This window comes from Lissotriton vulgaris, chromosome 5 (assembly GCF_964263255.1).
Source record: "Lissotriton vulgaris chromosome 5, aLisVul1.2, whole genome shotgun sequence".
In the NCBI taxonomy this organism is placed as follows: Eukaryota; Metazoa; Chordata; class Amphibia; order Caudata; family Salamandridae; genus Lissotriton; species Lissotriton vulgaris.
The window spans coordinates 1555436766-1555463288 of NC_141693.1; positions in this window are offsets into that span (position 1 = coordinate 1555436766).

Genomic DNA, 26523 nt, shown 5'->3' on the forward strand with positions numbered 1-26523 from the left:
TCGGCCTCTCATACACTAGAAACCCTGTTGGCCATGTCATTTATATGAGGCTGATCTCTCATATAAGTAGGGCCCTGAGAGAGGATGCTCTTTTAACTGAACTCTTGGTGACTAAATAGCACACAAATGTAGAGGTGCCCCTAACAACGAAAGCCTGGGAGGGTATTCATGAAAGAGTGAAAGCAACATCTACCAACGTGCGGTTTAAATTGTTGCAATACAATGTGATTTAACAGGTATACCTTCCCCCAGTAGATTGCATGCCATAAACCAGGAGCACTCGGCGTGGTGCACCCGATGCAGCGGCCAGGCAGCAGATTTCCTACTTGTAAGCTGGGGTACCCAAATCTAGATGACTACTGGCAGTCAGTCAGGCGAACCTGAACACGGCCATGGGGCGGGATATACCCAAAGAGGTGAGCCCATACCTGCTGGGTCACATCTCATATAGAAAAAAAATAGAAACTATGTAGAAAATGCTTTATTCTGGGGCTGGTGCTGGAAAATAGTAATTGGATAGCTGTTACTGAAAGTTACTGATTGGTTTGAAGAAGATGGCTGAATGGAGGATTACTAAAGGAGCCACATGAGTAAGGCGAGTAAGGATGAAAAAGTGGAGGATGACCTACAGGCTTCGGCGGCGATGCTCTTTTAGCTGCTGACACTGCCAGATGAATTACCCCCATAGATCAGGTGGGTGCCATGGAGCGAGGTGTAGATGTGATTGTGCTAGACTCTAAGGGAACCCTCGAAATCTGCTGCATGCCAATGTGCTTTGCTTGCATCATTGGAATGTGTTCCATTATGTAAAAACACAGATAAAGCACGGTATGTATTGATCTTGAATAGAATGTGTCTGAGCTTGTGGGGGCCAAGGGGGGGAAGTGGGGGGGGGGGGGGGGGGTCTAGCCGAAAATCTGCTTGTAAACAAAACTGTGATATGATATATTCAATCAATGCTTTTGTTGTAACTTTTGAAAGGGCAATACAAATCTGAACTAAAAAAGAAAAAGTTTGGCACATGGAAGTGTACATTCATTGATACATGCTCGAGAGACAGTATTGAGCGTGCAAATATGACGTGTTGTAGCGTGTGCAGTTGGTGTTTGTGCTGTACGCATACTTCAAGTATGTGTGCCTCCATTTCTATTACATGATAAATGTTAACACTCACGCAGTTTCTGTATTCCATGGGTATGTCATCACGCAGCTAGCCGCAAAGTTTGTGGAACTTAGGGCGTTTCTGCAGAGCAGCGTGATAACGGCGCATCGCCACGTTTCAGCCACTGGGTGTCAAAAACCTAGGGCGCATCGACAAAGCAGCACAGCAAGGCAAGCTACACATTGCAGCCTCCAGTGGTCAGGAACACCCGGTGCATCGGCAAAGCAGCGCAGCAATGCAACGCTAGTGGAACTTTACTGCCTGCCCACAGGTAGCAGTGAAGCAATTCCGGGCGTCTGTTGCAACACAAACTCAACTTATCAACCACTATTGTGGAGGCACGCAATGGCGGCCGTCGCACTAGGGTAGAGCTCCGAGCCGGGCTCCCCTTCCCTGGGCCGATTATCCGTCAGTTCTTCCTGCAGCCGCCAGAAACTGCGGGCGGAGCATTGCGGAGCCAAGCTAGACCCGTTGGCTGACTTTTGCACTGAGGGTCCGACCCGGCCAGCACCGGTCTTTCCCAGAGACCTTCTGCGGGACCCCCTGCTGCCCGGCCGGCAGGAGCGACAACAAGAGACCGCGGCTTGGGACTGGCGACTAGGCCCACACACGCGGCCTACGGACTAAATTGCATAGCCTCCCCGCCCGCCGGAAACGGGATCTGGGTGCTCTTCGGCTGCTCCTGACCGCGGTCGGCGATGTCCCCAAGGAGCTGAAGGGGGATCGAGCCTGAAAAGAGCGGGGACCTGTCCCGCTGGAGCTGCCAGACACGCCGGTAAGAGCCCAGACCAGGAGCGCTGACACCCGGCTGCCGAGTGCCGTGGCCGGAGGTGCCGCGGTTCCCCTGGGGCACTGCCAGGTACACACCAGCGGGACTGGGACGCCGGGGGAGAGGGCCCCCCTCCAAGACTTGCCGGGCGGCCGCGGATGTGCGGCAGGGCCTCTATACACACGTGGGTGGTGTCGCAGAAAGCGAAGAGCCCTGCTGGGAGCCTGTGTTGGGCTCCAGGGCCCACACAGAGGAGACACGAGAGGCCCGCCTGAGTAATTTCTCTGGAGAGAGGCACGCACCCTATACGATCAGCTGGCCTGAAGGGACTGGCAGAAGCTGCCCACTGTACCTGCGCCGGGGGATTGGAGCCGCTGAGGACACACGAGGCATTGGGAGAAGGCCTTGGCACCGGCTGGGGAAAGGGGGCTCTGCGCTAGCAGGGCACCAATTAGACACCATCCCCGACACTGGAGAGAGCCTGACCCCCCCGTGGCAAGCTGCGGAGAGATGAGGCTATGAACACGGATCCCCGGATACACTGGTGACCCCATACAGGCCTCCCATCTGCCACAACCGTCCCGAACACACTGTGACCGCTAACTGCCCGTTGTGCATGCCGAGGCGAAGGCGATGACTGACACCTGCTGAACCTCGCAGACACACCTGCCTGGACTGAGGAGCGCCACTGTTGGCACACGTGACGCCACCTTGCTGGTCGCACCAGGGTCGTCGCGCACTCTGTTGCCCCTCTGCTCTTGGTAACCACCAGGCCTTCTCACGACTACGGGCTACGGACCACCTTAACACCGGAGCCCCCTGTGTACCCGACAGGACTGATAGCCAAGCAGCTCTGCCCATGTCCGGAGGGGTAAGAACACGCACCAGAACTGGAGGTGCCCCACCGAAAGGGAAGACTGACAAGACACTGAGGAAGATGGATGCCGACCAGGTGACCACGAGACTGGATAGCGTGCTCGCTGCCATGGAATGCCTGGAAGAGTCACTCCAGTTGACTAGAACCTCACTGGAGACTAAAATCGACAGTGTCGCCATAGACCTCACCCACCTCAGAGACGATCACAAAAAATTGGCAGAACGAACCAAGACCCTGGAGGGAACAATGGCGGAACTTTAACCCCGAGTTAACCAAATGGACAAACAAGTGCAGGACCTCCTGAACAGGGTTGACTTTCTAGAAGACCGTGTCGAGGATGCGGAAGGACGGGCACAGCGGAACAACATCAGACTTGTGGGTATACCGGAAAAATGGGAGGGCAACAGCCCAGCCCAACGTGTGGAAGACTGGCTTCGGGCCATACTGCCGGAAGACACGCTCTCTCCCTACTTCGTGGTGGAACGGGCGCACCGAGTACCCACGAGACCACTTCCCACGGGCTCCGACCCGCGACCACTGCTACTTAGGATACTGAACTATTGCGACTGGGATTCTGTCCTGCGGGAAGCCAGAAGGCTCCGTGAAATCCGCATAGACAATGCCACAGTGATGTTCTTCCCGGATTACACTATCCAAGTGCAACGACTGAGACACTCCTTCCTAAAGGTAAAACGGCGGCTACGCACAGCGGGCCTCAAATATTCCCTCCTCTTCCCCGCAAAGCTAAGAGTGGTGGCGCAGGATAAAACGTATTTCTTTATCAACCCTGAAGAAGTAAACGCTTGGCTCGATGGGGGAACTGATACGGCACCCAGACAAACACAGGGCTACGAGGCGAGACAACGGGCACGCGGACCGAGGCACCGTCGCTGGAACAGAGAACTACAGGCTTGTCGCCCGGAGGAAGCGGCACAACACTCCCCGCCAGCGGATCAAATTCTCCAGGAGCAGCGGGATGCACTCCGCAGGGTCTCTCAGCTTAGCAGCTCCCCTACATCGGACGCCACACCGGGCCCCAGCCCCGGATGGATCCAAGCGATGACGAAGCCATCTATGGTATACCGGACTCTCAGTTATCCGTGGACCTGCCGGACATCACACCACAGACAGCTGACCTGCTTAATTGAGACCATACGAGGAGTCCTGGCAGAACCTGCTGGAATGACAGTGATGATAATAGGGGCTGGAAGGACGCTGTAGCACCGTTGAAGCCCGGTGACACCGGAAATGACTTCCTTGCCTCTGGGACAGACGGTGGAGATGGGACGCAGTGAGTATTGCCCCAGAAACATAGACACTGATATGGTGCTGCAGTGGGAAGACCTCCTTGTACCCCCCTTACCCCCCTCTGCCCGCTGGCCCTTGCACGTGGGGAACTGAATTTCCATGGCCTGGGATGTGCTGTCTACTTCACTTTACCCCTACATGGCTGGCTAGACTACGACCCATACATAACAGGCTACACCGAACCTCCGCATAATGACTCTGGCCACAAGACGCATATATCATATGGCCCAGGGAGGGATAAAGATTTCCTTCTCTATCCAGATAGCTACACTGCTGAGACTGTGCCTAGCATGTGACACCCCCTAGACTTGAACGGTTGTCCCTCTCGATTGAGAGTATGGACGGTGGCATGTTTTGCTACTGCCCTTTTGGCATTCATATATGGTTCACCCTCTTTTGGTTGAATTTGTTAATTGTTATTGCCCCTCCTGTGAATTCCTGGGTTATGATGACTGTCAGTGAACATAGCTGTGGGCGCGTTGGGTGGAGGGATGTAATGGACCCGGGGTCAGCTAATATGTATGGAGAGGGAGGGAGGCTACCTAAACCGATATTATGTCTGCGATAAAAATATGCACATGGAACATTAGAGGCATGCACACGCCAGCACGCCGTTACCAAAAATTCTCATACCTTAAAAGGCACCAGATCCAAATCGCACGTTTGCAGGAAACACACTTGAATAAGGTGGAAGTAATAGCACTGCGCCGCCGATGGAGGGGGCAATTGTATACTACGGAGTACTCCTCATATGCCCACGGAGCGCTACTGTGGGTAAGACCAGGCACTCCCTTTGCAATGACACACTCCCAAACTGACCCAGAGGGCAGGTATGTGCTTGTACACGGACGCATTGATGGGCAACCAGTGGTCCTGGCATCCATCTATTCTCCCAAAATAGATCAGGGAGGATTTCTTGCGCACCTCTCAGAGAAACTGGCGCCCTGGCATGGAATCCCCTGGATCCTCGGGGGGTGATTACAATAGCATATTAGACACCACACTAGATCGCTCTGCCCCACCCCGGCCTGATGCACCATCTTGTGGAGCAATGAGAGCACTCATTCAATGGGCAGCGCAATGGGACTTGCAAGATGCCTGGCGCACCCGTAACCCCAACACTACAGTGTACTCCTACTATTCTGGAGCGCACGCTCTACATGTACGCCTGGACAGATACATGGTGTCATCGGAATTGCTACCCCTCATCATGGATACACAATACCTTGGCCGAACGCACTCGGATCACAACCCACACACACTAGACATAGCTTGGGAACGCCCACACCCGCCCATCCCTACTTGGCGTTTACAGCCTGCTCTATTACTAGACGCCCCCTTCCGAGACTATTTACAAGCTTGCGTAGCACAATACTTCATAGATAACTCAGGCACGGCGTCCTCCCCGCAGATTGAATGGGACGCCTTTAAAGTTGTAATCAGGGGACACTGTCTGGGTACACAGGGGAACATGCAGAAAAAACTGGAAGCTGACCTTCGCCGGGTGGAGGCTGACCTGCTCAGCCGGGAGTAGGAAGCGGTGGCGGGGACGGATGATCAAATGCTCGCGAGGAACACACGGCACTGTTGGAACGGCTACGTTCCCTTAATTACGCAGCCCATTCGGCACGTGCACATCACCACAGCGACAAACCTGGGAAGCTACTGGCCTGACAAGTCAGACAGGAGGGCTGCACTACGCCGGTAACTGCCATTCAAACGGCTGAAGAGGGGGTGGGATATACCCAGAGCAAAATACATCACGCCTTCGTGCAACATTATCAAGCCCTGTACCGGTCGCAACTGAGAGTCACAACTGAGACTCTCGCAGAATATCTCACGGATATTCAGCTGCCATCCCTCACGACTGCGCAACAAGGAGACCTAGAGCCGTCGTTCACGCCGGAGGAAATACGCGAAGCCATTTTTGCCCTTTCCAATGGCAAATCACCTGGCCCAGATGGGCTGCCTGCTGAATTTTTCAAAGCTTGCTCGGAAACCTTAATCCCAGAATTACTCAGAATGTACATTGCTGCCATAGATGACTCGGCACTTCCGGCCACACTCAATGAAGCTACCCTGGTGTCGCTCCTGAAACCCGGCAGGGCAGAGACGTGTATGGGCTCGTACAGACCCTTAGCCATGTTGAACACCAATTATAAAATCTTCACCTCTCTATTGGCCCGACGCCTAGCCACCGTGGTCCCGACCCTGGTCCACAACGACCAGAACGGCTTTGTACCTGCACGAAGTTCCTCACAATATCCATCGCCTCTTCCGAATACAGGAAACCACCACGATGCACTGGCCGAGATCGGGATGCCTGGTACTGGACCTTGAGAAGGCCTTTGACTCGGTGGAATGGCCCTACCTCAGGGCGGTACTAGAAAACTTCGACCTAGGAGACGCGTATGTCGATATGGTTGGGATGATCTATCAGAGACCCAGTGTGAGAGTGCGAACAGGCAGATTGCTCTCCGATAGGGTGGAGGTGCGCAGAGGGACTCAACAAGATTGCCCCCTGTCACCCCTTCTCTTTTCCCTGGCCATAGAGCCCCTCGCGGCACTACTGCGAATGCGAGGTGCGGAATGGGGGATCCCACTGGCAGATGGCATACACGTGGTCTCGCTTTATGCAGACGACCTGCTTCTGTATGTACGTGACCTCACCTCTGTGCCATGTTTATTGTCGGAAATATTTCAGACATTTGAGGAGGTATCGGGTCTCAGGGTCAACTGGGCCAAGCCCGGAGTGTACTCGTTCATCCCCGACACACAGGAGTGTGATGTGCACCTCGGGGTGTTAGGCTCACCTGGTATCCCACTACATTCAAATACCTCGGGATACACATCTATAGAGACCCGCCAAACATAATGGAGGGTAACCTGATGCGCGCTCTCTCTTCGTTACGTGCCCAAATAGCCTTTTGGAAGACACTACCCCTGAATGTACCCAGCCGGATAGCACTATCCAAAATGATAGTGTTGCAGAGACTGCTTTATATCACTTCGCCAACATCCCACTATATGTTCCGCGACCTAGAATATATGATTCGGCATCTGATCTGGAACGCTGGGCGCCCTCGAGTTACATTGGCAAAACTCTACTCGCCCACTGCAGAAGGGGGGTTAGCGGTCCCTAATTTGGAGTTGTATTATCTTGCGGCACAGCTGCAATGGGCGACACACTGGCTGAGTGGCACGCACCTGGATGATACCGCTACCGACGTCACTATATGGACCCACGCGCAAGTATGCACGTTGTTCCACCCCCTGACCAAGGGACCCCATCCGTTGCCACTACATGTAGCAGTGGCTCGCAAATGCTTCCTCCGTAGTCTAAAATTGACCCGCGCAGTAAAGCCTTATGCCCCTGTGCTCCCCCTGCTGAGTACTCCCAGGAGGGGCGGAATGGTGACATTACGCATGCTGGAGAGCTAGAATGCAGCTGAGGTGGAAACTGTGGGCGACCTCTATGCAGACGGAGCTCTACTCCCATTTGCAGATCTGGCGGAGAGTACGGGCTTGCCAGCTGGGCAATTCCTTCTCCATGCGTCCATACTGCGCACTACACGAGGAACTGCCGACACGCCACCTTGTGCAATACCTCCATGTCATGGGTATTGGCTCTCATATATCCATTAGCTAGGACATGCCCTCCTCATGCATACGCAGCAATCCACATAGCTACTGCGAGATAAATGGGCGGCCCCCCGAGGGAGGGAATGGACAGACAAGGAATGGATGATGGTCCTAGCTAGCCCCGTGAATATCCCACGCAACTCCCGTTTCAAAATAATACAGTTTTACATACTGCATTAAGCATATTTGTCACCTGATAAAATTAACAGGTACTTCATGATCGATTCCGCTAGCTGTCCCAGGTGTGACCTGACAGGTGCAGACATTTTACACATGCTCTGGCATTGCCTCACTCTTGCCACGTACTGGAGCAAGGTGACATCTCTTCTGACACACAGCGCTGGCACAGGCCTGCCCCACACATGGGAGGCCTGCATTCTAGGGTTATATAGAAGGACTAAATTGAATAAAATACCGGCCAGGTTCTGGGACCTAGGACTTATTACTGCCAAGCGACTGCTCACTAAGCACTGGAAAAAGAAGGAACCACCGCTCATTATGTACTGGTACATTTCCTTTCTTAACTGGTCTAGGGCGGAAAGCATCACATTACACCGAGAAGAAATAGCGGGCTTGAGAAAATTCCCAATTGCACAACTTTGGGATGACACATTGGGCTCCTTTCAGCGGGAGGGTGCGACTAGAGGGCTCACTCAGTAGCTACTGCACTAGAGGAGACACACGCAGGGAGGATGGGATGACACCAAGGAATTAAACAGTACTGTTCCCCCGGATGCCTGCAGGACCTGGAAACTGGCGGTGCGGCACCTCCAGGTTAGAGGAGACTTGACCTCCCCTGCTCCATCGAGCACTGATGGTAATATACCTCTGTCACACTGGCCGCGGGTCCGGGCGCCCACCCACATGACTGTCCAATGAAGCACGACACGGCACAATACCCATTGACACGTCTCACAACCCCACTCCCCCTATACACTCTCCCCCCCTTGTTCTTCCGCATAACACCTTTCGTTTCACATTTTCTCCCTTGCCTGCTCCGCTCGGGGAACATTTGGAAGCACCCGACACACCCGTATCATCATTTCATGGTTAGTTACCCTCTTTTGGGTTCTCTACTCCCCGACTGAAACTAGTTTAGGACATTGATCTGGTGGATTAAGCTGCCACACATGCTGAGATTTTGAATGCATTTCACCGGGGGGTCTAAACACGCACCTTGCACGATATCCCTGACCATGAGATACATCGACTGATACTACGCATAGCCAGCTGGAAATTAGGTGGATACACGCAAGAGATACACTTCCATGCCGCCTCCTATAGGACGCCAATACACAACTCCCTAAGAACACACTGCCCTACAAACGGGAAAACAAAATTTCTAGCACAACACAGATATATTATAGCATAGAGCTGCTATAGCCCTATCACCACAGGGCTTGGCATAAGTTGCAATAATTTCGCATACAATTAGGCTGCACAACTTACTTGCACTGCAATTTCTCCAATGCATTGATAACCGGAACGATGCGTACCATTATGTATGTCACTGTATTGATAGATTGAATATGTGAATCAACGAATTCTATCCATATAAATCAGTCATAGGGTCTATATGAGACTACCAGGTGTATCAGTACAGCGGACATCGGAACGACAAACCCGTTGACACCAAGGAATTTCTGAGTACAACGGATAAGAACTGTTGAGTTTATTGAGTTAACCTCTTTTGTTACAAAATGGAAAAACTAGACGTCATTTGCATGCAAATACGAAATGTAAGCACACGTGGTACATACAACACTTTCTATGCTAATGGATCCGAGGTTATTGACAGAAGAGCTATGCATAGTCTGTATTTGTTGCAGCCGGCCCCAGGGCTGTAGGCTCCGCATTGTGTACTGCTTACTAATGTTAATAAACGTCTTAAAAAATAAATAAAAAATCAACCGCTGTTGTGGGAAAGTTCAAGCGCACTGGCAAAGTGGCACAAAGAAGTACAGAGGATGGAGTGTCACACTTGGCTGATGCAGTGCATTTGGAGAACTAACTTTATTCAGTGGTGTGTGGTGCATTGCGCGTGGGAACAAGGAGATCAACAAGCCTCGCTTTTCATAGCAGTGCTCCTGTTCTGCACAGCTCATTATTATTTAATCCTTTATGTTATTTTATTCTAGGTATTCTGTGTCCTCATAGTACATCATATGTGGGTGACATACCTTCTCTCTAACACCCCCACAACCATTTTTAACAGGGGTAGGTGATCCAGCTATTAAGTGGAATGAATGGAAGCAATATTTCTTGAACTATATTGACAAAATCGAGGAGGAGGAGCTTTTACAGGTAAAACAGAAGAATATTCTTCTGCATTTGTTAGGGCCTCAAGGCCTTATTGTGTGCAATGTGATGGAAAAAAAGTCCCATGCTGCTAGTGAGTTTGTTTTTCAAAACACTTTGGAAGACTTAGACAAATATTACTCTACGTCAGTTTACATAGAAATTGACAGCCACACTTTTTCCAGAAGGAAGCAGAATAAACAGGAGCCTATGGAAGAGTATGAGTCTGCTCTAAAAACATTAGCATTAACCTGTAGCTTTGGTGCCTTGCATGAGGAATTTGGTAAGAAAACAAATATTTATGATTGTGAATAGTGAACATGTTCAGGAGAGGCCATGGATTTATGGAGAAGAGTCCCTCAGTGATGTAATTTTAGTGGTTAAGAAGGCAGAGATTTGCCATAAATGTGCAAAAGCGGCTGAGGTGAGATTCAAAGAACAGCAGTGAGAAATTGTTTGCAAAGTCAAGGAAAAGGAAAGAAATATGTAGGCCAGTTTGAGAGTAAGAAGAATTCATCACAACAGCAGGAAAATAGATGTTATAGGTGTTTTAGTTAGGACTACCTAGCCAATAGCAGGAAGTGCCTAGCTTGCAATAAAAAATGTGGTATTGTTGACAATTTTGCTAAGTTATGTAGGAAAAGTAAGTTTAACAGAAAGGTAGGTGAGGTGTAATCAAAGGTGATTCTGAATCAGATTCAGACTCTTAGTCAGTTACATCTACCAAAGAAGGCTCTTTTAAACAGAATGTGTGTTTACTTGGCATTGTGGAGGCCAATGGAAATGGAAGTGTGAATCTCCTGTTTAAATAGTTTAGGAATAAATCAGACTATAATGTCAAGTTTGGTGGGGTGGAGATACTTCTAGTTGCAGATTCTGAGTCTCCATATACCGTTGTGGATAAAAGTGTGTGGGATGAAACAGTTGCTGGTGTGATAGGTAATTCATTATGTAGTCTTGTCATTAGATAGAACTGTAGCTGTGTAGCCATGGCCACGTAGAATGTAGAAAGGGTCCTGGGTTTGTCTGATGCTGGAGACTGGAGCCATGAAGCAAGCTGACTGCTCTGTGTCCATCTAATAAATATCTCTTAATGATATTAAGGCTCCGCATCCTTACAGATTGGCGACGAGCGTCGATGCAAATTCACGTTTGCCTCTGCCATCCTGCTTTTGTGACTGCCGTAAGAGCGCTTGTTGCGTGTTCTCGCAAACAAATAAAATCGGCGTAACATTAAGAAATACATTTGAAGTGGATCACGCGCTAAATTAATTTTGTGCTATTGCGCACTAAATTAATTTATTAACACCTTGGCTGCTATGGGTTTTCCCCTCCTGTGCGTATTTGTGAGCTTTCCCGTTATACATGATGAGCTCAGCTCGTCATAAGCACAGCTCAACCGTGTCTCATGACGAGCTGAGCTCGTCATGAGCAGGCAAGGGGTTAAAGAAGGATAACTGCTTATCGAAGTGCAGTGCGAGGAACAACTGCTTCTGACAAATGCGAGCATGCGCATAGCAAATCTCGGGTGATTTTGCTTGATATATCATAAAAGGCAGCCATCTTGGATTCAGGCAAAGGAATTTTATGAGACTTTAGAAATCTCAGTGGACATCTTAAAGTCAGGCACGTATTGGGACAATGCAATTGAATATTACATCCCTCCATAGTAAGGTCAGGCAAATTCAGTTTTTACTTGTTTTCAAGCATATAAACAAGGTTAATCCATTAAACAACTCAATTTTGATTAAATAAAAGAATATTAAGCAACTAAACAATATAAAATGAATACCATATTAATATAAGAGGGTGAAAGTTAACAGGGTGAATTAACAGTGAAACAACACACAGACACATAGATGAACAAGAAGAAGAAAATGTGTCCTGCTCGATTTATAGATGGCCTTTACCATTTGACATTACAGATGAGCAAACAATTGCTCACAGATGGGAAAAATGGACAAGACAATTTGAGCATTTTCTTAAAGCCACATGCAAAAAATATACTGATGAGCAAGCAAAGGATTTACTGCTGAATTTAGTGGGTGATGAAGTGGAAGATATTATTGTGACATTCCCAGATGCATATAAAAGCACAGATGAAGGCATCATGAAAAGTTTGAATGAACGATTTGACCCACAAATAAATGTAGATTTTGAAATATACACCTTTAATATGACGTGTCAACAAGACAATGAAACCATTGATGAATTTGTGACTAAGTTAACAAAATTAAAAATAATTTGTGAATTTGATAAATTCAATAATGAAGAAGTTGTCAGGTTAAGGGTCATTCAAGGATGCAATTCAGTAGAATTCAGGAAGAAACTTCTTGAAAAAAACTACAATTTGAGAACAATTCTACGCTTGGTGCGTACTGATGCTCAAGCAAAAAAACATGCAAACAACATGGAGCAAGGAAGAGTTAAAGCATTAGAACAAGTTCATCAAATGACCAAGAAAGACATCAAAAGTGAAGAAAAGGATAAAAAAAGGATGAAAAAAACTAATAACAGAATGGAAAAAATAGCAATCTTTAGAAAGGAGAAAAGAACAAGTTATAGATGTGGACAACCATTTCCACATGTGAATGTATGTCCAGCTTCGGACAACAGTGAAATGAATGTGGAAGGATTAATCATTTTTCTGCTGTATGCAAATTCAAAAGAAAGGATAATGGGAAAATGTGGAAACGTCAAGTGAAAGGAAATACGAAATATGTCAGACAAATGGGAAGTGTTGATAATTCTTCCACTGATGAATTTGAACAAGAGCGATTGTATTTAATGTCAGAAGGAAATGAAGGTGAAAAGATCAAACTGTTAAAAAAGAAAGATATTGCAATACCTGCTTCTGTTGACATATTAGTGGGATCTCAAAAAGTTCCCTTTGTGCTAGACAGTGGAGCAGCGTGTAATATCATGTGCACAACTGAATATGATAAAATGGAAAACAAGCCTCCTCTTGTTTCTTCAAATGTCAAAGTTTTCCAATGGGGTGCAAAAAGCCCTGTAACATGTTTAGGGAAATTTGGAGAAAATGTATTTTATGGAAAGATATTTCTCAAAGAAGAAATACATGTATTGAAAGGAGAAACTGCTGGGCCATGTTTGCTAAGCAATGATACAGCTCAGTTAATGGGACTGTTGGCTATGACGTTTTATGTAACACCAGAACAAGATGTACGAAAGGAATTTACTGCTTTAACAAAAGGTCTTGGAAAATTTAAAGGACAGAGCATTTCGCTGCACATAAATGAGAAAGTGAAGCCAGTAGGAAAAAGTTGAAGAGGAAATCAATTTCTTACTTAAACAAGACATAATTGAGCCTGCTGCAGGCCCAACACCTTGGGTGTCTCCGATTGTGGTGGTGCCAAAAAAGGGCACAAGCCAGATTAGAATCTGTGTTGATATGAGGATACCGAATACTTCAATTCAGAGCGAGAGACATCCTGGTCCTCATTTGAATAACATGATTAGTATTTTGAATGGGGCGACAATTTTCTCAAAATTGGATCTCTGTAAAGAATATAATTGATTGGAAATTGATGAGAAATCTAGATACATCACAACTTTCTCAACACATATGAGACTATTCCATTACAAAAGACGCAATTTTGGAATATGCTCAGCTGCAGACATTTTTCAAAAAATTATAAAAAATGTTAATAGACCAGTACAAAATTCAATGAATGACAGTGATGATATTCTTGTCTTTGGAAAAACAAAAAATTAACATGATCAAGCACTAAGAGAAGTTTGTCAAGAACTTATGAAAGCCGGACTCACACTGAACCCTGAAAAGTGTGAAACTGGAAATTCGGAATTAACGTTTGATGGTCATATTTTCTTAAGCAAAGGAATAAGACTGAATCCAAAGAAAGTGTCATCACTTGTGGCAATGTTGTATCCAAAAGACATAACAGAACTACGTTCTTTTCTAGGAATGGCTAGTTATTGTTCTCGTTATATCAAGGATTATTCTACTGTCAATTCACCTTTTAGAGAGCTAACAAAAAAGGACAGGGCATTACTTTGGGATAAAGAATGCAAGGATGCATTTAAAAAAATAATAAGTGACGTAGCAACAGCAGCGAGTTTGACATTTTTTTACCCAAATTTGTGCACAGAAATTGTAGTAGATGCAACTCTAGTGGAATTAGGTGCTATTCTGTTTCAGTATGGACCTGGAAAAGATGCCCCAATATTTTTGGTCTCGCATGCTAGCCGAAGCCTGACAGACATAGAGAACAAATATTCTCACCCAGAAAAGAAAAGTTTGGCAGTAGTCTGGGCATGTGAGCACTATCACGATTTTTTGTTTGAAAAATCATTCGTTATAGTAACAGATCACCAAGCTCTCACGACTATTTTTGGAAATCCGAAAGCGAAAAGACCCCTTCGGATTGAAAGATGGGGTTTGAGGTTAATGAACTATGGGCCAGATGTAGGTTGGCAAATACCGGTCGCTAATGGCCGATTTTGGCCGTTACTGACCGGTATTTGCTAATGGAGATGTAGGGTCCTTAAAATATACAGAATCGGTATATTTACCGATTCGGTAAATTTACCGATTCTGTAAAATACCGCATCGGTAAATTTACCGAATCAGTAAATACAGATGTAGGTGGCACTGGAAACAGTGCCACAGGCCATTACTGATTCGTTATTGACCATATAATACTATTACATGGTAAATAACGAATTCCAGTGTACATGCACATCTGTGCATGTACACCTGTGGCATGTCTGTGTGCCACATGGCACACAAGCCAGTAACAGGGGTGCAACAGGGTGTCAAAGTGACACCCTGTCCCCCTTGTAAAATCTGTAATTTTACTGATTCAGTAATTACCGAATCAGTATTTGCTATTGAATCCTATGGGCTTCAAGGCCCATAGGAATCGATGGCAATTACCGATTCAGTAATTACCGAATCGGTAATTACCGAATCTTACCGATTCGGTATTTTTACCGAATTTGTTACCTACATAGCAATTACCGATTAGTAAATACCGAATCGGTAAAATTTGGTATTTACCATTCGGTAATTTGCTATTACCTACATCTAGGCCTTAGATTTTAAAATAATTCATATGCCAGGGAAAGAATATAATCCAGCTGATTACTTGTCGAGACAAATGAGGATAAAAATGAAATAAATGATACAGAAAACCACATAAACTTCATTATTAAGTTAACAGTTCCTGAAGTGATCTCCTAACAAGAACTAATTTATGAATCTAATAAAGAAAATACTTTAGTAGAAGTAAAAGGAATAATAAACTTGAATAAATGGAGACATGCCAATGCTTTTTCGAAATTTCAACCAGGAGTAAGCAAAATAGATATGCTTGCATTCAAAAATGTTCAAGCAGAATTGACAATGGCCACTTCTGGTATTCTTATAAGAGGAAACAGGATAGTCATTACAAGCAGCTTACAAAGACGTGTCATTAGTCTTGCCCATCAAAGTCATAGAGGGATATCAGCATCAAAACCTCTCTTAAGAGAAAACGTGTGGTTTCCAAGGCTTGATAGTCAAGTAGAAGAAATTGTTCAGTCTTGTCATTTCTGCCAGTGCACTGCAAGAGAGAGAACTGTTGAAGAATTAGAGATGTCTAAATTGCCAGATGCTGCCTGGTCTGATCTAGCATGTGATTTTTATGGACCTTTAGGTTCTGGGCGTTATTTCTTTCTTCTCATTGATGAATATTCTAGATATCCAATTGTAAAAACAGTGTCATCCTCTTCTGCATCTGTGGTTTTGCCTATTCTTGATGATATTTTCCCAGCTTGGGGTATAGCCAAAGTTTGAAAAACAGACAATGACCCACCTTTTAATGGAAAACAATGTACAAAATGTCTTGATTATATGGGTGTGAGACATAGGAAATTACCCCACTCTGGCCACAAGCAAATGCTACAGTGGAAAGATTGATGGCCACATTAAAAAAAAGTATGCAGAGAGCAAAGCTAACAGACATTTCTGTGAACCAAACTGTGTGTCAAGTGTAGCGTGACTATAGGAATACGCCTCACGGTTCGACTAAAAAAAGACTCTGCCAGAGCTAATGTTTGGCCAGTCTAGACAAACACGTTTGCCACAAATACCAATGAAACCTCCTAAAGAACATACACAAATAGCAAAGATAGATGAGGTAATGAAAGAAATGATGAAGCAGAATGTGGAACAAAGAAAGTATGCTCGCAGAGAAAGCTATGATATAGGAGAGGCAAAAACAGACACAAAAGTCTATGAGCAGATTTCACCCATCTCCTTTGGAAGTGACTAAGGTGAAGGGTTCAGCTGTTACTGCTCAGAATGAAGATAAGATGATAAAATGAAATAAGGCACATTTCAAAAAGTTTATAAGCCCCTCAAATGAAGTGTGTAAAGAAAGGGATGGTGCCAATGTTTGTATTCCTCTTAGAAGAACAGAAAGGGTACAAAAAATTCTTCAAAGTTTGATTAAACAATGTTAATCATTTATTTCTATTTCTCTATTTTTGTTATTTGTCATTTAATATTTGTTATGTCATTTGTTGTCAAGAAGGGGGAAGATGTAGTGATGTCATTAGATAGAACTGTGGCTGTGTAGCTCTGGCCATGTAAAATGTAGAAAGGGTTCTGGGTTTGTCAGTTGCTGGAGACTGGAGAGATGAAGCAAGCGGACTGCTCTGTGTCCGTCTAATAAATATCTTTTAATGATATTAAGGCTATGCATCCGTACACCTTATACCCGTCAGATGTTACTCCTGAAAGCTTCATGGGGGAACCCATCCCTATGGTTGGTTACAGGAGATTAACCTTTGAATTCAAAGGAAAGAGAACCATTTGCAAACACTATGTGGTGGAGAATGGTCTATCTGTTATTGGGTGGTAGACCAAAGAGCTTTAGACATAATTTTAGACCCTAATAGTCAGGATCAAGTTTTGGTCACTAATTGTGGTGACACTAATGAAGATGAATTTAAGAGCAAGTTCTGGAAGTATTGTCCAGGAAAATTGGGACATTGAAGGGGTACTACCAAAAGATTGTTCTGAAATATGATGCTGTTCCCAAGGTGCACAAAATTAGGGAAACCCTTTAGATTGTGAGGAAGGAACCTGACCAGGAGGTAGAGAGGGTGCTGAGGGAGGGGATAATTGAACAAGTCGATGCTGCTGAGTGGAGTGCCGCAATTGTCGTTGTGAGGCGATCTAATAGGAAAATCTGCTTATGCGTGGACTTGAATTTGAACAACAAAATAGTTGGGGAAAGGTTTTTCTTACCTAAAATAAATACGATGCAGCCGTATACTAAAGGGATGAAATGGTTCATGTTTGATTGAGCTGTCATCATTGTATCACCAAATCAGGTCACATGAGTATAGTAAGGATGTCAGTTGCTCGCTGGGAAATTAAGAGGTTGGCCGTGTTGGCCCTTCCTCATATGGATGTTCTTAAATAGAGATGTACTTACCAGCTTGAACCTTCTGCTTGGATAACTCCACATATATATAGATGTATATATATATATATATATATATATATATATATATATATATATATATATATATATATATATATATATATATATATATATATATATATATATATATATATATATATATATATATATATATATATATATATATATATATATATATATATGTATATATATATATATCAACAGTAACTCCAAGAAACCACCTCCAATCCAGCAGGACCGGCGAAGTAGGAGACAGACCACAGCATTCGGGTAAGTATTTTTTATTTTCCAGTATTTTCCGCTACCAACCAACCATGGCGCGTTTCGGGCTTTTCAGCCCTTGTTCACATGCAAGGCATTAGTGATATTTTCAGTGCTTATAAAGTGCTAAAGTGCTCCGCCTACAACCCTGTTCCCATAAAGGTCATGTGACCACTGTGACAAGGGGAAACAGACTATCTCAAAGTAAGCTCAAAACAAAAAAAGCAAAAATTACTTTAAACATTGCAATTCCGGCATAAATGCGCCATGTGTACATTGTTTAAAAACAATGTTTTTATACACAACAGTCAAATTACCGAATAAATTCCTAGAAAGGGAATCATAACTGGATAAATCCAGATACATCATATACACAACAAATGTTAAGAGCATCTAAAACATGTCGTAAAGAGATAGCATCGATTATTGTGCTGACAAATATTAACTTTGTTGTTACGAAAGAATAAACTTCTTTCCACTAATGTGGGGCCTGACGGAGCAATCATAACTAACAACCAAAACAAAGCTAGGACAACCATGCCTAGTGTGCAAAGAGGCTAGAGATAAAGTGCAAACTGCATATTCATGAAGACAATGAAATATAAATTTATGAAATATCAAACAATGCACTATAAAAAACACAATTGTTACCCATCATAAAATCAGGGACTATTCTTTGTTTTAAAAATGCATTTCTAAAAACATAAATTTCATAATGTTGTTATCTTAAAAGAACATTACAGAATGTTTGTATAAACATTAAATAGTGATAAAATGTGGTAAAAGTGAAGGGAAGGCTCAAAAACCATTGGTCTTAAAATGGTGAAGAGACGGCACAATATAGAAAAATAGATAACACATAAATATGCAAATAATTCATATTAATTTACATAGTAAAGTGCTGTTAGTCATGAGTGTTTCTTAAACCGTGATAGATAACAGGGAACCTGACTATCTATCAATACTAGAAGTACAGGAGAGAGAGTGTGTGTAAATATCTACCCAATGTAGTATATAATAATGAGCAACAGGGAACCTGACTACTCATTGACATTAGGGCAGAGTGTCTGACATAAATAGAACCCAGAAAAAATGCAGACAGGCTGATACGAAAGGAGGGGCAAAGTAATTCATATTTTGTGTAATGGCAGAGTTCCTAGTGTTCTACAAAAAATTGTAAAAATCTTCAGTATTGTTAAGGCCATTTGGCCATTTACTATCGAACTCTAATATGAAACGTGTTTCGAGTTGTCGCAATAACAACTCTCTGTTGCCTCCTCTGCGTAAGGGCAATACTGATCCTATCACATAGTATCTCAAACAATTAAAATCTTTATTATGTTTGGCCGCAAAATGGCGTGCTACCGGATAGGAGGGATCAGTATGCAGTATAGCCCTTAGGTGCTGTAAAATTCTGACGTGCACCTGGGCTTTAGTACTACCAATGTAATGTAGTCCACAGGTGCACGTCAGAACATAGACTGCAAAATCCGTTTTACAGTCGTAGCAGCCTTTAATTGGAATCTCACTGGGGCAAAAAGGGGTTCGATAGTGTGTTTTATTCTCCCCAAATTTACAGGCCCTGCAGTGAGAGCATTTCCGAAATCCAGGTTTGGCCTTTAACCAGATGTCCTTTTGTTTTAGCTCAGGACTGCTTACATCAAGAGAACTGCCCATATTCCTAGCTCTACGATAAGTTACCACAGGTCTAGCAGGCAAGGTAGGACTCAAAATATTATCAGTAAGGATAATGGGCCAATTTTTTTGAATAATTCTTTTGATGGCATATTCATCACTACTATAGGCTGTGATGAACCTGGGACATGTAGGAATAGTCATGTCGGAACCATTGGATACATCAGCATTGTCGGGGTCGGGTGTCAGAAATAAACTCTCTCTACTTCTTAACCTTGCTTTAGCCAAAGCTTGGTTAAAAATTTGATTGGAGTAACCACGTTCTAGAAACCTAATTCTGAGATCATTGATACATTTGTCAAATTCAGATGTGGAGCTACAAATACGTTTGACTTTAAGAATTTCACCTAAAGGGATACTGTAAATTGTGTGCTTCGGATGGAGGCTAGAGGCGTGTAAAAGGGTGTTTCCCGACGTAGGTTTACGATGTAATGTGGAAATTAGTTTGTTATGTTCCACATAAACCTGTACATCAAGAAATTCTATCTGGCGGGCACTAATGTGTGAGGTAAAATGGAGATTAAGCGGGTTGTCATTGATTTCATTTATAAGCAACTGAGCTACCTCCTCACTTCCCTGCCACAGAATAAAGATATCATCAAAATATCTTAGATATTTGATAATTTTCTCTCTCACCCATGTTGCATGTGTAATACCTAGGACCTGTTCCTCCCACCAGCCCACGTGCAAGCACGCGTAGCTGGGGGAGAAACAGGAACCCATGGCCACGCCACGTAATTGTCTCCAAATGTCCTTCCCAAAGGCAAAATAATTATTATTGAGACACCAATGCATAAGTTCTAAAATGACTTTGTTATGTTCATAAAAGTCAGCAGAACGAGTGTCCAAAAAGTGTTTCGTAGCCCTTAATCCCTCTGGATGACCAATGCTTGTATAAAGGGATTCCACATCCAATGTGATGAGCAACATATCCTCTTGCCATTCCAAGTCTTTGATCTTTACCAAGAAATCGCCAGTGTCGCGCACATAACTAGGCAGTTTTTTGACCAAATCTTGCAAAAAATAATCTATATAGCGACTGACATTTTCGGGATTAGATAAAAGACAGGGAGGACCGGAAATTCTTTGTACATGAATTTATATTCCTCACCTGAAATTAATCCCTCTCGCCGATACCTACTTAACAATTTTTCCAACACAGTCTTGGCATTAAGATATTCTTTCTTGTTGGTTTTGCTGTAACACGAAGTAATGCTGAGTTGACGCAGAGCTTCGGCCACATAGTCTCTTTTTTCCCAAATCACCAAGTTGCCACCTTTATCAGCTGTTTTTACAACTATGTTTGGGTTACTAGAAAGTTTCTTCATAAGCGCTATGTAATTTGCTTGTTGTTGGTAATATTTGCTTTTGTTACGTTTGCAAGATTATATATATATATATATATATATATATATATATATATATATATATATATATATATATATATATTCCCGAACAGTCCACTCCAATTGCGGCTAGACAGATGACCCGCACACCATGCCTTCAATATCAAAAAAGTTTATTCAAGCCCCTACCCCCACAACAGACGCGTTTCGCCCGGAGGCTTCGTCAGTGTAAAAAAAAAATATATATATATATATATACATATATATATATTTTTTTTTTCAGGGCCACAAACTAATTAAAAAACAAAAGGGATAAGCCTATTCAAGGCTACAAAATCACCATGAAAAGAGAAAGGGATAAGTAGTGTATTAAATCATATTATGGGAGAAAAGAATTGGGAACAATCTACCAAATATATCCTTATATTATGCAATATGTTTTTGCAAATTATCCCTTGCTTTGTTCAAAGCCAGTATTTACTGTGAACATTTTCAGTCTGTTGTCACATGTTTTTAAATGGTTAGCACTAGAGCACTTTATTTGAAACACGCCTTAATAACCACATGAATTGTATTAGTAGTAACACACTATAAGATGGCCGCTGCGAATACAATCTAGGCACTGAGCACCATTTTCTATGTTGTACAACATATCGTGGCTTTAAATGGCGTCACTATGTGCACACAAACTGACACTGACGAAGCTTTTTTAAGCGAAACGTGTCTGTTAGGGGTGAGTGGTTTGTAATAAAACATCTTGCAAAAGGAAACCTGTGTGCTTGCCATCTTTCAGCCCGGATTGGGAGTGGAAAAGTGTTTGAATATATATATATATACATATATATATATATATATACCCACACACACACCCACCAATGCCCACACTCAAGGATACTCACGTGTCACTGAGAAAAAACAAAAGTTACAGTAACGTTATAGTTAGGAAATGGAATTTTAAAAATTACAATTCACTGAAAGAACCAAAGGTTACAGAGACGTTATAGTTAGGCTTAGGTTTCAATCGTACAAAACCAGAACAAATCTGCAGTTATAGTTAGCTGAGCTAACTATAGCTTGCACCCCCGCAATGCAATACTTATGAGCTAAAATATTTCATCACTCTTGGGATGGTCAGTGACATCACTGATGACATCACTGATGACATCTCAAATGACCACTGATGACATCACTGATGACATCATCCAGTGACTGAATGTTTAAAAAAAGCTTGAGTATTAAAAGTGTATATACCAAGGTGTATTGATGTGCCCGTATGGATGATTCAGTGGGTGCGTGACTGACTGTATAAGTGAGTGATTAGGTATCTCAGTGAATGTATGGGTGAGTGACTAGGTTGTCTGAATGTCTGCATCAGCCTGTCAGTTATTGTCTAAGTGGCTGTATGGGTGATTGATTGGTTGTCTGAGTACCTGTATGGGTGTATGAATGTCTATGTGGGTGGGTGAGGGGGTGTGTCACTGCCTACATGGATGACTGAGTGGGTGAGTCTGCGGCTGTATGGGTTAGTGAGTGTGTCTGTGAGGGGCTGTATGGGTGGCATAGTGTGTGCATGACTATGTGGGTGAGAGAATGACTGTGTCAGTGGTATAAGGGTGAGTAACTACATATGTGAAAGACAGTATGGGTGAGTGTTGGAGTATATGAGTGACTGTATGTGTGAGTGAGTGATTGGAAGAGTGGCTGCATGGGTGAGTGTGTGCTTGCGTCACTGACTGTATAGGTGAGTGAGTGTGTGTTAGTATCTGTATAAATAAGTGAGTGGGTGTGTGTATAACTGTATAGGTGGTGAGTAAGTGGCTGTGTGATTGACTCTATGGGTGTGTGGGTATGTGTATGAGTAGCTCTATGGGTGACTTACAGTGTGTGAATGGCTGTATGGGTGTACAAGTGGATAAATCAGTGGCTGTATTAGTGAGTGAGTTGATATATGAGTGGCTGTATGGGTGACAGAGTAGATCTGTGAGTAGACCTGTGAATCAGTGAGTGGGTGTTTAAGTGTTTAAGTACTGGTATAGGTGTGTTAATGGTTTTGAAAATGGTAGTATGGAAGTTAGAGTGGGTGTAAGAAAGTTTATATTGGGGTGTGAGTGGGTGCATCTGAGATTCTGTGGATGTTTTCATCAGTGATGTATTTTGAAACATAATTTGAAATATCATGAGTAATGTCATGAGTGATGTCACTGACCATGTCATGAGTGATGTAATATGTGAGGACATAAGCAGTGCATTGCGGGGCGTGAGTTATAGTTTGCTCAGCTCACCAAATATAGAAAAGGCACTACTGCATACCTGTCTCTACCATTTTGGCAAGTTGGGTGTAATTCCGTTCAGCCGTTCGGGCTGTAGCCATGTCTAAAGGTCCCATAGAAAATGCCATTTGAAAAATTTCAAATTCCTTTTTCTCAAGAACTATTGGAGGGATTTACACCAAACATACAAAAGGCACTGCTGCTGTATACCAGTCCCTACCATTTTGCCAAATCTGGTATAATTCCGTTCAGAGGTTCGAGCTGTAGCCTTGTCAGAATGTCCCTATGGAAATTAACAATGGGAAAACACGCTTTGGGACCCCCCTTTTTTCTCGGCCCCCGCTTGACGAATCCCCCCCGAAACTTTCAGGGAAGGAGCGGAGCGCAGCGAGGCATATTTAAAGGAAATTACAGGCAGCCAAAGTTATTCCCAATAGAATGTTCGGAATTTCCTATGGTATCTAGGTCCTAACTATATATACCTACTGGCCACCGCCAGTAGGTAATATATATGTATATATATAAATATATATTTTACCTATATATAGTTAGGACCTAGCTACCATAGGAAATCTGCAACATTCTATTGGGAATAACTTTGGCTGAATGGAATTACACCAAACTTTGCAAAATTGTAGGGACTGCCTTTTCTATATTTGGTGAAAATTGCTCCAGTGGTTTTTCTGAAAATTAACTTCAAAAATACATATATATCTGGGCGGAGCCTAACCACACATCTCATTGTGAGATCTGATTGGCTGTCAGCACTTCATCCAAGAAGTGTTGGCAGGCATCTTGGGACCAATATACATGATAGCACCTCATTAAAAAGCATTGTAGGTAATTGTTACATTATAAATCATTTGTTGATGGCACCATACTCATTTTAGGAATTGTGGTATGTTCTAAGGTGATTTTAGCTAGCAACACAGAAAGGGTGGCAGGCACTATTGCTGCACTAGCTGACAGTTGACAGTTGCACGCTATAATTTCCAATCTTGCCCACCTCCTAAGACCAGCCACCACAAATGGTCTTAACATATAAACTTATTTAACACAGCAGTGGAGAGGCAAAGCGTATCAGTACTTATTTGTGGCTTTAAATGCCATACATATAAATCAACACAGATGACAGGAGTAATGTTTTTTTCCTATGGACAGTTTGGTCCTAACTATAACTATTGCCAGTAGGATGTTTATATATATCTATATATCTATATATCTATGTATGTATGTATATATATATATATATATATATATATATATATATATATATATATATATATATATATATATATTGCTCCTATATAGTTAGTTGTACTACCTATATCTTGCGCACCCGCAATCCACTGCTGATGATGTCACATATTACATCATTCATGACATGGTCAGTGACATCACTGATGACATCACTGATGACATCTCATTTGACATCACTGATGACATCACTGATGACATCATCCAGTGACTGTGTGTTTCTGTAAAGTTTAAATATGTTTTACATATTGAAGAATGAGTGGATGTATAAGTGGCTGGATGAAGGATTTAGTAGGTGCGTGACTGACTGTATGAGTGAGTGATTAAATGTGTCTTGCTAAATGCATGGGTTAGTGACTAAACTGTCTGAATGTGTACATCAGTATGTCTGTTGTTATGTAAGCTGCTGCATGTGTTGATCAGTAGCTACATGAGTGGCTATATGGGTTATTGATGGGTTGCCTGTGCATAGATGTGTGAGCAGTTGATTCACTAGGTGTATGAGTTCAAGAGTGCATGTGGCAACAGCTATATGGGCGGTTGACTGTGTGCATGGGTATGTTCGTGAGTGAATGGATATCTCAGTGCTATATGTCCAAGTAAGTACATATGTAAAACACAGTGCATGTGAGAGTTGGCATATAAAAATGACTATACATGAGAGCCAGTGAATGTGCGAGTGGCTGTATGGATTATTGTGTACTTGTATCAGTGATTGTATAATGAATGAATGAATGAAATGAAATTTATAAATGCGCTACTAAGCCCGAAGGCATCAAGGCGCCTAACCAAAAAGGAAATCATAAAAAGGCAAATCCAGGGGGGCGTGGCTTGGATGCCGAGGAGGTAGGCAGCGTGAGCTCGGAGCTCCGTGCCCGATCCCGGAAAATATCCTGAATATCTGATCGGACCCCGATGTAACCAGTATCATCCGGTACTGGAAGGCACTGAGGAGGGCCCGGGGCCCACGGAAGACGACACCGAGCCATTCCACAGCGATATCTCAGCTTTGAAAGTTGGACCCAGGCGAGAAGTCGCGGACCCCAAAATGGCGGCGAGGGCATGAGACTCTGAAGCGACGGAGACATCTGCCTGGAGACCTGCTAAGGACTGCTCCCTGGCGACACAGGGGTGTTGACGGCTGCATCGCGCCTCTCCCCCCAGGTGCCGAGTGGACCTTGGGCGCGCCCTCGGGCGGAGACTGGGGACCCCCCCTGGTAGGGGCGACGACAGTGCGATAGTGACCCAGCGACGAGAACCCCGGGCCCCTGGCACGACTGGCGCCGGCCGGGCTGCGGTCATTCAGTGTTTCCTGCTTTTTGGAGATAACTTCGGACCCGGGAGCCCTGCCGGAGGGCGAACCCAACGGCAAACGGAGGACGACCAGGGAAGTACCCGGAGGCCACCGAACGAGCCGGCCCAGATGGGGAAGACGAAAGGGAAGGGAGATGGTGCGACCGATACTGAGGCCGCGGAGGGAGCGGAGCGAGACCAAGCGGCATTGCAGCGGATGCAGGATCGTATCCTGGAGGCCATCGCCACCACAAAGGACGCCCTGCAGCAGGATATAGCTCAGGTGGCGACGGGTTTGGGCCTCCTGAAGACCGACCATGACAAACTTAAGGACAGGGTGAAGTCCGTGGAGACCACGGTTAAAGAATTAGCCCCGGGCCAAGCCACAATGAAGGCCCAGATGGCGGACGTGATGGACCGTCTGAAGGTACTAGAAAGGAGGGCCGAAGATGCGGAAAACCGAAACAGGCGCAACAACGTTCGCCTAGTGGGCCTGCCGGAAAAAATCGGAGGCGACGACATGGTGGGCTACCTTGATAATTGGTTGCGGACGGAGGTGGCACCGGAAGGATTGTCCCCCTTCTTCTCCCTGGAGCGGGCACATAGAGTTCCAGCGCGACCGCCAGCCTTGGGCCTTCCTCCTCGCCCAGTGGTGTTTAAGTTGCTCCACTACCGGGACAGAGACTGGCTCCTACAGAGGGCGAGAGAAGCGGGGCCATTTCAAGTGGATAACAACAGAGTCACCATGTTCCCGGACTATACATTTGAGACGCAGCGACTCTGGGCAAACTTTCTGTCCCTCAAACGGGAGCTCCGCCAGGAAGGCATCAAGTACTCCCTGTTGTTCCCTGCCAAGCTCAGAGTGGTGGT